Genomic DNA, 13,389 nt, shown 5'->3' with positions numbered 1-13,389 from the left:
GATTTTGATGAGAAGAAGCAAGATATGGGAGGAGAAGATAGAGAAGAGGGTCTTGTTGACCAAAACAAGTTTAGGCTTTATTATTGTGAAAACTCATATCTAAGTGCAGAGGTGGTGATGGTGATAGAGTAGAGTTGAGAGAGAGAAAGGCTAGAGCATGCAAAGATCAGAAAATGAGAGAATGGAATTAATAATGAATCACATCTGATTCAGTTACACAAGGTATTCAGAACAAAAAACAGTAACTAACTTCTAATTATGGCTAACAAACTCTGGTTAGCTTCTAACTCAAGTTAAGTTAATTAACACTTAAATATCTAGCTGCAACAAACTAATAGCTTGTTTGGGTGGGCTTTTAAAAAAATATCTTTTTTTGAATTATCTTTTTTTAAAAGATCTTTTTTCAAAACATAAAATTACTTTTTATTTTCTATAAGATCTTTTAAAAAAAATAATTTAAAAAAAGATCTTTTTTTAGAAGTTCACTCAAACAAGTCCATTTGGATATAATAATATAAAAGTACTTTTTTATTTATTTATTACATGAAAAACATCTTTTTTTAATAAAAAAATATCTTTTAAAAAAAATGTAAATTTGAGATTCTCAGAAAATATATTTTTTTAATTTTTTATTTTTACTATTAAAAATTTACCAAAAACATTATAAATAAAAAAAATCTTTTTTATTAATAAAAATTTTTTTTTATCAAAATAATAATAGCCAAACAAGCACTAAGTGAACCAGCAGCTAGTTGCAGCATAACTAACTCCGCACACACAGTAGTTAGTTATGCATGCATCAAATCAACTCCTCTATCACTACTGGCTGAGTTCTATTGTCCACAATTATTACAAGTTTAAATTCGATGGAAGACTATTTATTTTTAATATATAAAAGTAAATGAACAAGTTTATCACGTTACTTTTAAAATATTTTTCCCCTTTTATTAATGTCATGTAAGCAACATTGCTTAGTTGGTAAAATTTTAAAATAAACCACTCAATTTTACCAAATCAATTATTATTTTCAAATAAAAAAATTACCAATGACAATAATTAGAAATTAATAGTGTCTAACCAAATTTGTAATCTACAAAGACACTGAATTCATATTCTTATATTTATTATATCTTACCGTTATAAATAATACAGTAAATTTATAACCTCAATAATTAATTTATTAATTTCTATAAATAACTCATTAAATATAATAAACATCCATATTACAAATGTCATAATAATATTATTAATTATAATAAATTTTACGTTACAAATATTCAAATTTCATACTATTTGAACTACTTCTATAAGTTTTTTATCACTATTCCTTCAAATAACATCAAATTTAGCACAAAAAAATTATTTTCGAACTACACAACATCTCAAACTTACTCAGTGGAGCATCATTCTTTGGACAATATCACCAAACAAACAGACAATTGGTTTATCAAAGTTCGCGTGGTTCGTCTATGGAAAACAATAACACCCACAAATGAAGAGGAGTCTCTTTGCTTAGAAATGATTATATTAGATGAAAATGTACAAAACAAACATATTTATTGTATTTTTAAATTGAATTTACAAAAAATACTTTAATTATTTTTGCTTTTAATACTTTTTATATTATTTTATAATACTTTATATCTAATTGTATTTTAATATCATTAAAATTATACTTCTTTCAATATGTTATTCATTGTTCTTTTTTTAATAACTTAAAAAAATAAATGTAATCACTTTTTTTAACTAATTATTAACTATGATTTACTAACACTGCAGAGAACATCTCTTCATGTAGTTGTGAAGAAAAATATGATGAATAAATTCAAACATTTGTTACAAGAAGGAAAAGTCTATACTATAAAAATTTTGAAAATAGAAGATGCAAACACTACAACAAACAAGGCTTTTCGCAACGGTCAAAAACCGTTACCGTAGATTGAAAAACCGTCTCCAAAATTTTAGGCAACGCTTTGGCAACGGTTTTTGACCTGTGGTATATGCGGCCGTTACCAATACTCAAACGCAACGGTTTTTTACCTAAGGCAACGGTAACAGAAAAACCGTTGCCACAGTTAGTGGCATAGACAACGGTTTTGACGAAAAATTTTAAACAACGGTTTTGATCCGTTACTCAATAAGCAACAGTTTCGAACCGTTCCTATTAACATGACAACGGTTTAAAATCGTAACTGGATAGGCAACAGAAATCAGAAAAGAAGACCACTTACCACAGATGACAACCCACAAACGGCCAATGCAGCGAAGCAGCAGCAGCAGCAAAGCAACAACAGCGAAGCACAATCACAATCATCCAAGACAGTGACGCAGAAGCAGCGAGGTAGAAACAGAACAGGGGAGAAGCAAAGACGCCGTAGAGAAGCAGTGAAGCCTCGGAGAGGGGAGAAGCAACGACGCCGCGGAAAGACTCAGCGACGCCGGGAAGAAGGAGGCAGCGACGATGATGGTGCGACGATGGTGAGTGGCGATTTGGGGCTTCCTGGTGACTTGCGATGATGGTGCGATTTACGGTTTCATGGAGAGCTGCGGTGCGATGACTTCTCTGATTCTGAGGCGTGGGTTAGGGTTCGGTACGGTGGAGGGAGGAAGAGTAGCATTCTCTTTGGTTTCGAAGAGAAGGAGGGAGCTTTCTTAGTAAATTTTGCTGTTATGTATTCCTTTATTAATTAGGAAAAAATTACTAATCAATAATAGATATATAATATTTATTTTAAAATTATTTTAATTTTATTTCTTTATATTAATATTTATTATAAATTTATTTTAGCTATATGTGTTAAAAATATAATATTTTTTATATATTTATAATAATATATAATGTTAATAATAAATTTATTTCAATTTTATTTTTTTAAAATAATATTTATAGAAAAAATAGTTTCAATTTATATAATTATCTGAAATTATTTTTATTAGTATTGTTTAATTTGTATAATTATTTAAATAATATTAGAAAATGGTTGTTTCATAAATAATTGTTGTAATAATTGTAAAACCATTCTTTAAAATAGTTAAAGAGAACGATTTTATTTTATTACTATAGCATAATGAAAAAATGAATTTCAACAGTAACACTGTAAAAATTGTTGTCTAAGACCATCTAATGGAACGGTTTTAAAGTGTAGCATTTCGGCAACGGTTTTAATGCGTTTTCTTTGTGCAATTCTTTAAACAACAATAAAAAATCGTTGCTTAAAGCCAAATCATGGTAACGGTTATAAAACCGTTCTTTAAAGTAGTCAAACAGAACGGTTTTAATTTATTGCTAGAAATTGATGAAAAATTGAATTCAACAGTAACACTTTAAAAAACCGTTGTCTAAACCTATCTAAGAGAACGGTTTTAAGGCATTGTAAACTTTGGCGTTGCTAAAGGCCATATTTGTTGTAGTGAAGTGATTTGTATAGACCAATTAAAGGTACAATGAAAACAAATTTTTTACTCACAACTGTTGTGAAAGAAATTAAAGATCCAGTTTTGAACATTTTCCAACACTATTTTGAATTTCTATCACTTGAGACATTATCTATCAGAGTGGGTCAAAAATAATATTAACAAGTAATTTTATTTTATACTATTTCAATTATTCTTATTAAAAGTAACTTATTAAAAAAAAATTTACACATTTTTGTTCTTTTTATTGTAAATGTCATTGAAAAACTGCATACACTAAGAGAAGAAGAACAAATAGATGTTAAAAAAAATCCACAAAAATACAAAGAATGGAATTGATACTTAAAAGAGTAAAAAAGTATACAAGCAATTCATTTTTCATTTATATATAGTTATTAACAAAATACTAATAATTTTAGGAATATCGTGTTAAAAGTCACGTTGTAGAGAAATCTCTCACGTCAGATAAACAAAAAAATTACAACACAAATAAAGGGCCAAAAAATTGTTGCACTCATATCAATATTGGTTAGTGAATACAAAGGTACGATCTTTTTCAAAAAATTTTAAATCTATTGTTTTTCTTAGTTTAAAGAATTATATTTTATATAATACATTCAAGACATCATTTTTATTTCTAATTTAAATTATTCATTGATTATAAGAACCAATTTCACCAACACTAATATTATCAAACGAAAATTACATATTCATCAAGAGATTAAGGAGAAAGAAAATCATACAAATTCACGACACATCTTCGAAAGAAGAACATACATATAAAGATGGAACAAACAACACAATAGAAAGTGCATACAACTCAACAATTCATAAAGAACATACCTTCACAAGAACCTACGACAGAAAGAAAAAAGCAACAACTCTAACAACAACCAATAAAAAGAAAGGAAGATGAGCGCCACATAAGAAGATTAAGCCCATTAACTAAAACAAATGTGAAAATCAAACTACCAAATAAAAATGTCACTTTGTACAATTCTAATATCCAAATCTTTTGTAGTACAAATTATTTTAAATAAAACATCTTTTAAATTTAACTTTAATTTATATATATTTAATTTAATTTTACAAAACATAGCAATTTTTAATATTTATTATATACTATCATTAATTTGTCGTTCTGCGCATCGCGCGAGTCTCATTCTAGTGTATTTAAAAAGTAGGTAATTTTGATGATATGATATTATTAGATTATATGTATGTGTAATACTAGTTTATATCGACAATATTAAATTCTATTATTATACTCAAAATATATCAATATTTTTTTAATTTAAAATTTTCAAATTTTCTAATTTTAGTTATTTGTTATTATACGGTTATATTATACCACAAAAAGGAATTCAAACACATATATAGAAACATATCTAGCAACTTGGAAAATGGAGAGTTCATTTGTAGTATCTAGCAATATATCTATTATGTGGCAGCAAATCAGCAAAGTATAATTTGCCTCTTAAATTATAGTGCATAAGCATACAACTAATCGTCCAAATAAGGTGGGAAATTGCTTCTTGAATTTATTTTTCTTGTCATGTGCCGGCCATAAATGTGAATGAAATGGCAGCATCACTGCTTCACAAAAAAAAAATTTAAAATTTACTTAAGTGAGTTTTTAAGAAAAAAAATATTTTTTTAAAATTTTTAAAAAAATAAAAATAATTTTATATTTAAATATTTATATAATTTTTTTTATTTATCAATTATGTTTAGATATAATAATATAAAAATATTTTTTATAAAATAAAAAATATTTTTTTATAAAAAAAACTTTTTTAAAAAAATATAAATTATAATTTAAAAAAATATATTTTTATTTTTTAGTACTTTTATTTTTATTATTAAAAATTTGTCAAATATACTAAAAATTAAAAAAAAATCTTTTTTTAATAACTTAATGACACACTCAAACAAATTCTTAGTCTATGGATACCAAATGAAGGTAAAATATTCTTCTTTAGAGTACAGCAACATATTCTTTAGAGTAAATATATCATTAAATATAAACCCTTTTTTATTTAAAATTCAAAATGCTATGATTTGAGTTTGTCAGTTTATTTGATTTTGAAAAAAAAAAACTTAAAGAAATGAATAATTAAACAAAAATTCTTTCTTAACAAAAGGGGTGAAATTAATTTTATTTAAAAACATTTGAGGTAATTGAAACGATAATTTTTTAGGACTAAATTCGCATAATTCAGTAACATCAAGAGTAAAAAATTCATGTAAAAATGAACCTACCAATATCTATTAATTATTTATAAATTTGTATTCTTTTAATTTAATTATCTTCTACTATTGTTGAAATGAGTTTTTAATTATTTGAATAAATATTTAAAAATATTTCTTCCTAAAATAATAAAAAAGCGACTGATCATGTTGAGTACTAGTGTAAATAATATGAATAAATTTGGCACAAAAATAACTTATAAGAGATATTATTTAATATGGTGAGATATTAACTATATCAAACAAAACTTTCCTAAACATTAAGCTTGTTACAATAATATCGCGAAAAAATAAAGGAGGCCACTCAGATAAACACGCCTAAAACGTCTTTTTTTAAAGATGTCTTTATGTTGTGTTTTAATTGGTTTTGGTATAATTTATTCGGTATTCCTCATCACATATTATTAAATTCCTCAAAAGATTTTCTTTCCAAAAACAATAAAAAATATTTAATTTGGACTAAAACAAAAAGGTAATAGATTAACTATTAGATTTTTTTTTAAAAGATTATTTACATAAAAAAATATATCACATTCATCAAAATATATATATATATATATATATATATATATATATATATATATATATATAACAATTAATTAATTATTTTATACATATAAGCTCTTAAAAAATTTTATAAATAAAAAAATAATTAATTTTTATTCGTATAATATATAAAATAATTACTATATTATTATTATATTATAGATTAAAATTTACTAATTTAAATTTTGTTTTTATTTTTAATATAAGCATTAAAAATAAATAATTTTTTTATAACAAGATATATTGTAATAAAATATATATAATATTAATTAGTTTTTAAAAAATTCTGAAAAGATAGTTTTTTCTAATAAATTGTTATTAAAAAATTAACATTATAAAAACTAATTTCAACCAATATGATATAATATGATATAATAGGTTATTAAATATATTTAATACAAAATACATTGAATATAAATTTTTATTGAGTTTAAATTTTAAATAATTTTTAATTAAATTTCGAATATTTTTATTTTAAAGAGTTAGAATATTTTAACATCATTTTTTTCGTATCTTTTTAATTGAGTCTTTGATTTTTTAAATTATAAACCTTATTTATAATTAAGAGTAATGTTTTAACACCACCAATTAGTCACACATATAAAAATACAAGAACAATTCTATTGTCATAATTATAATCTAACTTTATAAGCAATACAATACAATGAAACTATATATAAGTAATATAACTAAATTTTATCTACATCTATAGTCACATTTTATAAATAATATAATTAAATTATATTTATGTTTATAATTAAAATATGAATAAAAATACAAAAAAGTATCAGGATGGTTAATTTTTTTCATTCATAATTTTTTATTATTTTTGTTGTGAAAATTTTAATTATTTTAATAATTAATTATTTTTTAAAAAAAGATAATTGAATAACACAAAAAAGTCTTATTAAGAGTAATTTATTTATATATGATTAAAAAATAATTGAATAATTATATACAGTAAAAAATTAATATTATTAAAAAATAAAAATAAAATTTATTTTAAAATTAAAAATAAAGTTTATTTAAAAATAAAATTAAAAATCATGGTTTTTTTTCTTTTTTCCAAAATTTATCTACGAGTAATTCTATAAATATTTTATGATGAATAAAAATATTAAACTCATACTAAAATTTATTCTAATAAAATTTATTTTTATTCTACTAAACGTTAAATAAATTATTGAAAAGAATTTTGTTTCCTCCATTAGAGAAGAATGATAAACTTCCATACTTCTATTATGTTATGGCAATAATTTGGCCTGTTATTTTTTAATGTACATAATAATAATAATAATAATAATAATAATAATAATAATAATAATAATAATAATAATAATAATAATAATAAAAAAACAAGTATATCACAGTAAAAAAGAAAGCACGTCACCAAATAATTTATCATCCGAATTATATACGAATCAAATTGATAATATGAGAGCTAACACTACAAAAATCGACAACAAAGTTAGAGACTTACAAAACCTTTCTTAAGATCATAGAAAAAAAAAGTTTATATTTGTGTGATATACAAAGCAATTATTATTATTATTATTATTATTATTATTATTATTATTATTATTATTATTATTATTATTATATGAGCAAAAAAAATCCAACTGTATGTTTTAAAGTAAAATTTTTTTTAATATTTGATTAAATGTTCTTGTATTTAGTACTTTTTTTTGCACTTCCTCTTAGTTAAAAATATAATCATTATAATTTTTTAGTTATTATTGCTAGGGGTGTTTACAGATGGGATATGGCTGAAATTTCGATCCAATCCGCACTAAACTCATTAGATCAAATTCGATATTCGCACTTTTTATGTTTGGATCAGATATCAAATATATCCATAAAATAAAAATATAAAAAAAATTATTTTTATAAAAAAAAGTCAATAATTTTTTTTGTTTACTTTTTTAAACATATTTACTTCTATCTGATTAGAGTGTGGATCCGATTCGATCCAATCCGATCATCTTACAGATCAGATCATATTCTCAAATTACAGATCAGATACGGATAAATACTGTGGATTTATATGGATATGATCTAATCTATGAACACCCCTAACTATTACTATAGGTTCATTGTTGCAAAAGAATGTTTCTTTTATTATAAACTATTATTAGATTTTAATTACCATTAAAACAACTAAATGGTCAACTTAATTACCATTATTATATCCATAGTTGTAAAAATCGAACTGGATCGGTTGGTTCGACCAAAAAACTAGTGAACCGGACTAGAACTGGATTATAGTCCAGTTCGGTTTACTCTTTAGACCGTTTAAGGAATAAAATCGGTGTGAACTGGTAAGAACCGGTGCAAACTGGTCTGCTTGAAAAAAATTTTAAAATGTCTCCACAAGGTCTCGAACCAAAAACCTTGGAGCAAAAGTAACCTCTACTTGCCACTTAACCATTACACTTCTAAGTACTATATTTGACAAATACTAATTATATAGTATACATAAATATCTAATTTAATTTAATTTTTGTTTTTTCTATTTTTAAAATTAATTATATTTTAATTATATACCATTATTAATATAAATATAAATTTCACTAAAAATTTATTAATTTACTTGATCTATTTTATTGCTAGTATTGTGATTAAGGTTATTTGTTTTGATGTTAGTGTTAAAATCTACTGATATTATAGTTAGATGATAGGCTTTGTGAATTAATTATTTTTTTATTGTGTCAAAATAAGATACTATTGTAGTATTAAAATTTTATGATTTTTTTTATATTAGTTATTTTTAGAAGTTGAGACTTGATTCTTCATAAAATGTTAGTGAAGATATGCATTTCAAATTTTAATTTTAAATTTTTAACTATTTTATATTTTATATTTACGTGAGACCAGTTTTATCGGTTCAACCAGTGATTTATCAGTTGAACCAATAAACCAGTGAACCAGTAGCTTGATCGGTTCAATCACTGATTCAGTTCTAACAATTATATTTCAATCTAATTTCAAAAATTTCGATTTACTCAATTCTTCATAAAATGTTAGTGAAGATATGCATTTCAAATTTTAATTTTAAATTTTTAACTATTTTATATTTTATATTTACGTGAGACCAGTTTTATCGGTTCAACCAGTAATTTATCAGTTGAACTAATAAACCAGTGAACCAGTAGCTTGATCGGTTCGATCACTGATTCAGTTCTAACAATTATATTTCAATCTAATTTCAAAAATTTCGATTTACTCAATTTAATAGTTATGACTCACAATTGGTTCCTAATCAAGCAACAACAAATTATGTCTCCCAATTGGTTCCTAATCAGTTCTAACAATTATGTCTCCCAACTTAATAGTTATGACTCACATTGGTTCCTAATCTTATTTTTGTCACTGTCTCACAAAATCGTTAACGACATGCTGAAATGGACTAACGACTGCTACATTATACATTCTAGCGACTATTTGATGTGACAATTGAAATTTTTTTACCTTATTTTTTATTTTCAACTAAACACTTAAAACCCTAATATGAGTCACGGATACCTAAGTTAAAAAATCAAACTAAGTAAATTGAAACTTTAAAAATCAGATTAAGGCTCGAATATAACTTCAAAACAGAACTTTAACTTATGTAGTGATTAATTTAAATGAAAATCAAATAAATCAAAATTCAACATAATTTTTATCAATGTTTTTAAATTCGAAATTTCTATACCAAAATTAACTAGGATTTTTCTTTAAATTAAAAATTTAATGAAATAGTGACTTTAATTATCTTAACCAATGTCCTAATTAATTGCTTTTATGTCTTAAAAAAACCGTATATGAAAAAAAAATAATTAATTTGTCTACTTTAATAAATAGTTATTTTACTAAAATGAGAAACTATTTTTTTAAAATTTTTAAGAACTAATTAATATTATATATATTTTGTTACACTACATTTAATTATAAAAATTTTATTTATTTCTAATACTTATATTAAAAATAAAAAAAATTAAATTAATGAATCTTAATCTATAATATAATAATAATATAGTAATTATTTTATATATTGTACGAATATAAATTAATTATTTTTTTTATTTATAAAAATTTTTAAACGCTTGAGCTTGTTATATATATATATATATATATATATATATTTATGAATGTGATATATTTTTTATGTAAATAATCTTTTAAAAAAATCTAATAGTTAATCTATTATTTTTTTTGTTTTAGTCCAAATTAAATATTTTTTAGTGTTTTTGGAAAGAAAATCTTTTGAGGAATTTAATAATATGTGATGAGGAACACCGAATAAATTATACCAAAACTAATTAAAACACAACATAAAGACATCTTTAAAAAAAGACGTTTTAGGCGTGTTTATCTGAGTGACCTCCAAAAATAAAATATGTTGAAGAGTGAAGACTAAAAAAAGGTGTAACTGTTTAAGGCGGAGTTAACCCTCAAACTGATCTTTTTGAAGTTAATAATTACTTAATTTTATTTTTGAAATTGCACTCTAAGACTAATAATAATCTCAGTTTTTCATCCAACACTCGCCATCAAAACATTAAGGTGGATTGATTCCTGCCACAATTTAGTCTCTTTCTCCCTTTAAAATCCCTAACCCCCAATTTATGTTCGCTAATTATATTGCAGACCTTCTCTTCTCTTCTCTTTTCATCTGGTTTATTGGCTGAGCTATAGAAGATGAATTCATTATGATGATGGGTAGCGGTAGTAACGGTGTTGGAAGTTTGAACAAGCATCACTCCAATGGAAGTGCCACCAGGAGAAGCAGTAGAAGCTGATAATCATGTTTGTCAAACTAGTGTGGTTGTGGTTTGCAACCGGTTCTTCAATGGTCAGGAACTGGACTTGGATTTGGAGTTGATGTTGGTAATGTAGTGAGATTTGGTGTTGGGGTGCATATGGTGTTTTTGGTTGGTAATGTGGTGGGAGTTGGGGTTGGATTTGGAGTTTAAGTGGTTGTTGGATTGATGAAAAGTGTTGGAGATGCTGCTAGTTTAGTAATCTGAGGGCCTTTAGTCTTCTCTCCCTGAACTGGGTTATTCTTGGGGTATGAAAACACATTTCCATACGCTTTGTATCAGGGATGAGAGTTTGGAGACCAGTCTTTAGAGGCCTATTCAGAGCCAACCACCAACATTGACTCACTTTATCATATCCGATTTGCTTGTGGTAGTCCTGAATTGTGAAGATATCAAGAGTGTCTACATCCAACCCAGACAACTCAGAATATGCCAAACTTCCACCAGGATTTGGTGTAAAAGAACCCATAGTGATATATAATGGTAATCAGATCATCATCCATCTACAATCCAACAAAGGGCATGATTAGTATCTATATGATCAACCACATCTAATAAAACTGAATCACCAACATTTACTAACCTTGATCTTATACCATATAGTTACACTAAATCCTAACAAACAGTGCAAATCAAAATAAAATAAATGCCACTATTCAACAGAGATGAATCATAAAATACCACCCTTAATCAAACGAAAAATTATACCCTAATAATAAAAAAATTAGTTTGCATCAAACCTTAGCACATAATTTAAAGAAATCAGCACAAATGTCCTAACAAAAACAAGAAGCAAGACCAGATTAAAGTGCTAAAACAGATGGAGTCAAGGAACTGAAGAAAAAATAAAGCACATTGAACTGCATCTTTCTCTTTTTCAAATCTTTACCTTAACAAAGAGACAATACGTGTCAACAGACCAGCACAGCAACGATGACGTTTATGTACACCATGATCGACTCGATTTCTTCATGAGAAAAATCGTACCACATAGCAGCTCAATTCAGCGCAATTGAAAAGTAGGAGAAGAAGAAGAGTCTTTATTTGTCAGTGAAGGGAAGAGGGGTAGAAGTTGGTATTTTAACGTTATGGAGTGAAATTATATCAAACACACGGTGTCGTTTTAATCAAAAGCGTGCGAAATCCAATACGTCAATTTTTGAGTGTCAGCGTAGCAGAGATTAGTCCACCTCAACTTTTTTATGATCGGCGCTGGACAGAAACTTATGAGTAATGTAACACCTAACCTTCGTCACGTCATCAACTCATGATTGCACTAAAAGTGAGACGTTACCAACCTATTTTTCTTATTTACTATTTAATATTGGCCTTTAGTTCAATGTCTCATTTCAACTTTTAAAAAAATGTTGAAAAATTTTGTTTTTCATCAGTCAAAATTATTCATCAACAAACACAAGTAATAATAATCACATAATTATTAATAATAATAAATATTATACAAAAGAATTTAAATAAGACTCAAATACAAATCCTATCACTCTGTATAAAATAAAATCTTAAATGACAACGGCAAGGGTATTTTATGAAAGCAACTCAACACATAACTTAATTCAAATAAGATTAATAATTGCCCGCAGCTTCAAACTGAGTCTTCGAACATATGTCACTGAAAGGTAAACAGCTGGGGGCTACGTGTGTGTGAATTGAGTAATAGGGGTTAGGGTTAGTGAAATTAGGGTTTGAGTAGAGTTCTAATTTAAAACCAAATTTAATCAATATAATTAATTTTAAGAATACTACTTATTTTTCAAATTACAAATTATTTTTAATTAAATACTTCTAATTTAAAATTATAGATAAATAAATAAATTTTTCTTTTAGTTTATAATATTAATCAAAACTTTAAATTATTTTAATTTAAATTATATAAAATTTTCGTTATTTAATTTTAAAAATTCGGGTTGTTATATCCTACCCACCTTACAAAAATTTTTACTCTCGAAAATTGATATAAGATGAAAAAGATTTATATCAATTCCATTCTCAAAAATATCGAAGAAAAGAAATAGAAAGGTGTGGTACGTAAGTACGTTCAATTTTGCAAATGTGAAAGAAACCATATCTCATAAAAGTCACAGAAAAAGTGTAATGTGTTGCAAGGATTTAGAAAGATGCTTAAAATTAAGCTCTAACAAGGATATGCATGAATGGTAAGATATGGTTAGAATATAAATCAATCATATGTCAAGAAAGAAGTTTGAAACAAGGAGTTTTACGGCAAGCAACCAAGGAAAAGATTCACATTTATCTATTAACTCTATTTCGTCTATAATAACCCGTTAGTACTCTCATATACATAAATCATTAGTATTAAGTTAGCCAGATTTAACACCATGAGATATGTAATGGTAAGCTA

General features: G+C 25.1%; 1 long non-coding RNA gene across 1 annotated transcript; it reads right to left on the bottom strand.

Annotated features, from left to right (window-relative positions):
* Positions 1-10,649: 10,649 nt before the first annotated feature.
* Positions 10,650-12,056, bottom strand: LOC148547577 (uncharacterized). The gene is made up of 2 exons (XR_015896804.1): positions 11,902-12,056; positions 10,650-11,515 (listed from the first exon to the last, which is right to left on the bottom strand). It is a non-coding gene; the product is annotated as an uncharacterized LOC148547577 (long non-coding RNA).
* Between the last annotated feature and the right edge of the window lie 1,333 nt (positions 12,057-13,389).

The sequence above is a fragment of the Arachis ipaensis genome, chromosome B8, assembly GCF_059453495.1.
Source record: "Arachis ipaensis isolate K30076 ecotype BB chromosome B8, ASM5945349v1, whole genome shotgun sequence".
Classification (NCBI taxonomy): domain Eukaryota; kingdom Viridiplantae; phylum Streptophyta; class Magnoliopsida; order Fabales; family Fabaceae; genus Arachis; species Arachis ipaensis.
Note: the sequence above shows the minus strand (reverse complement) of the source record. Positions and strands in the feature narration are given on the sequence as shown.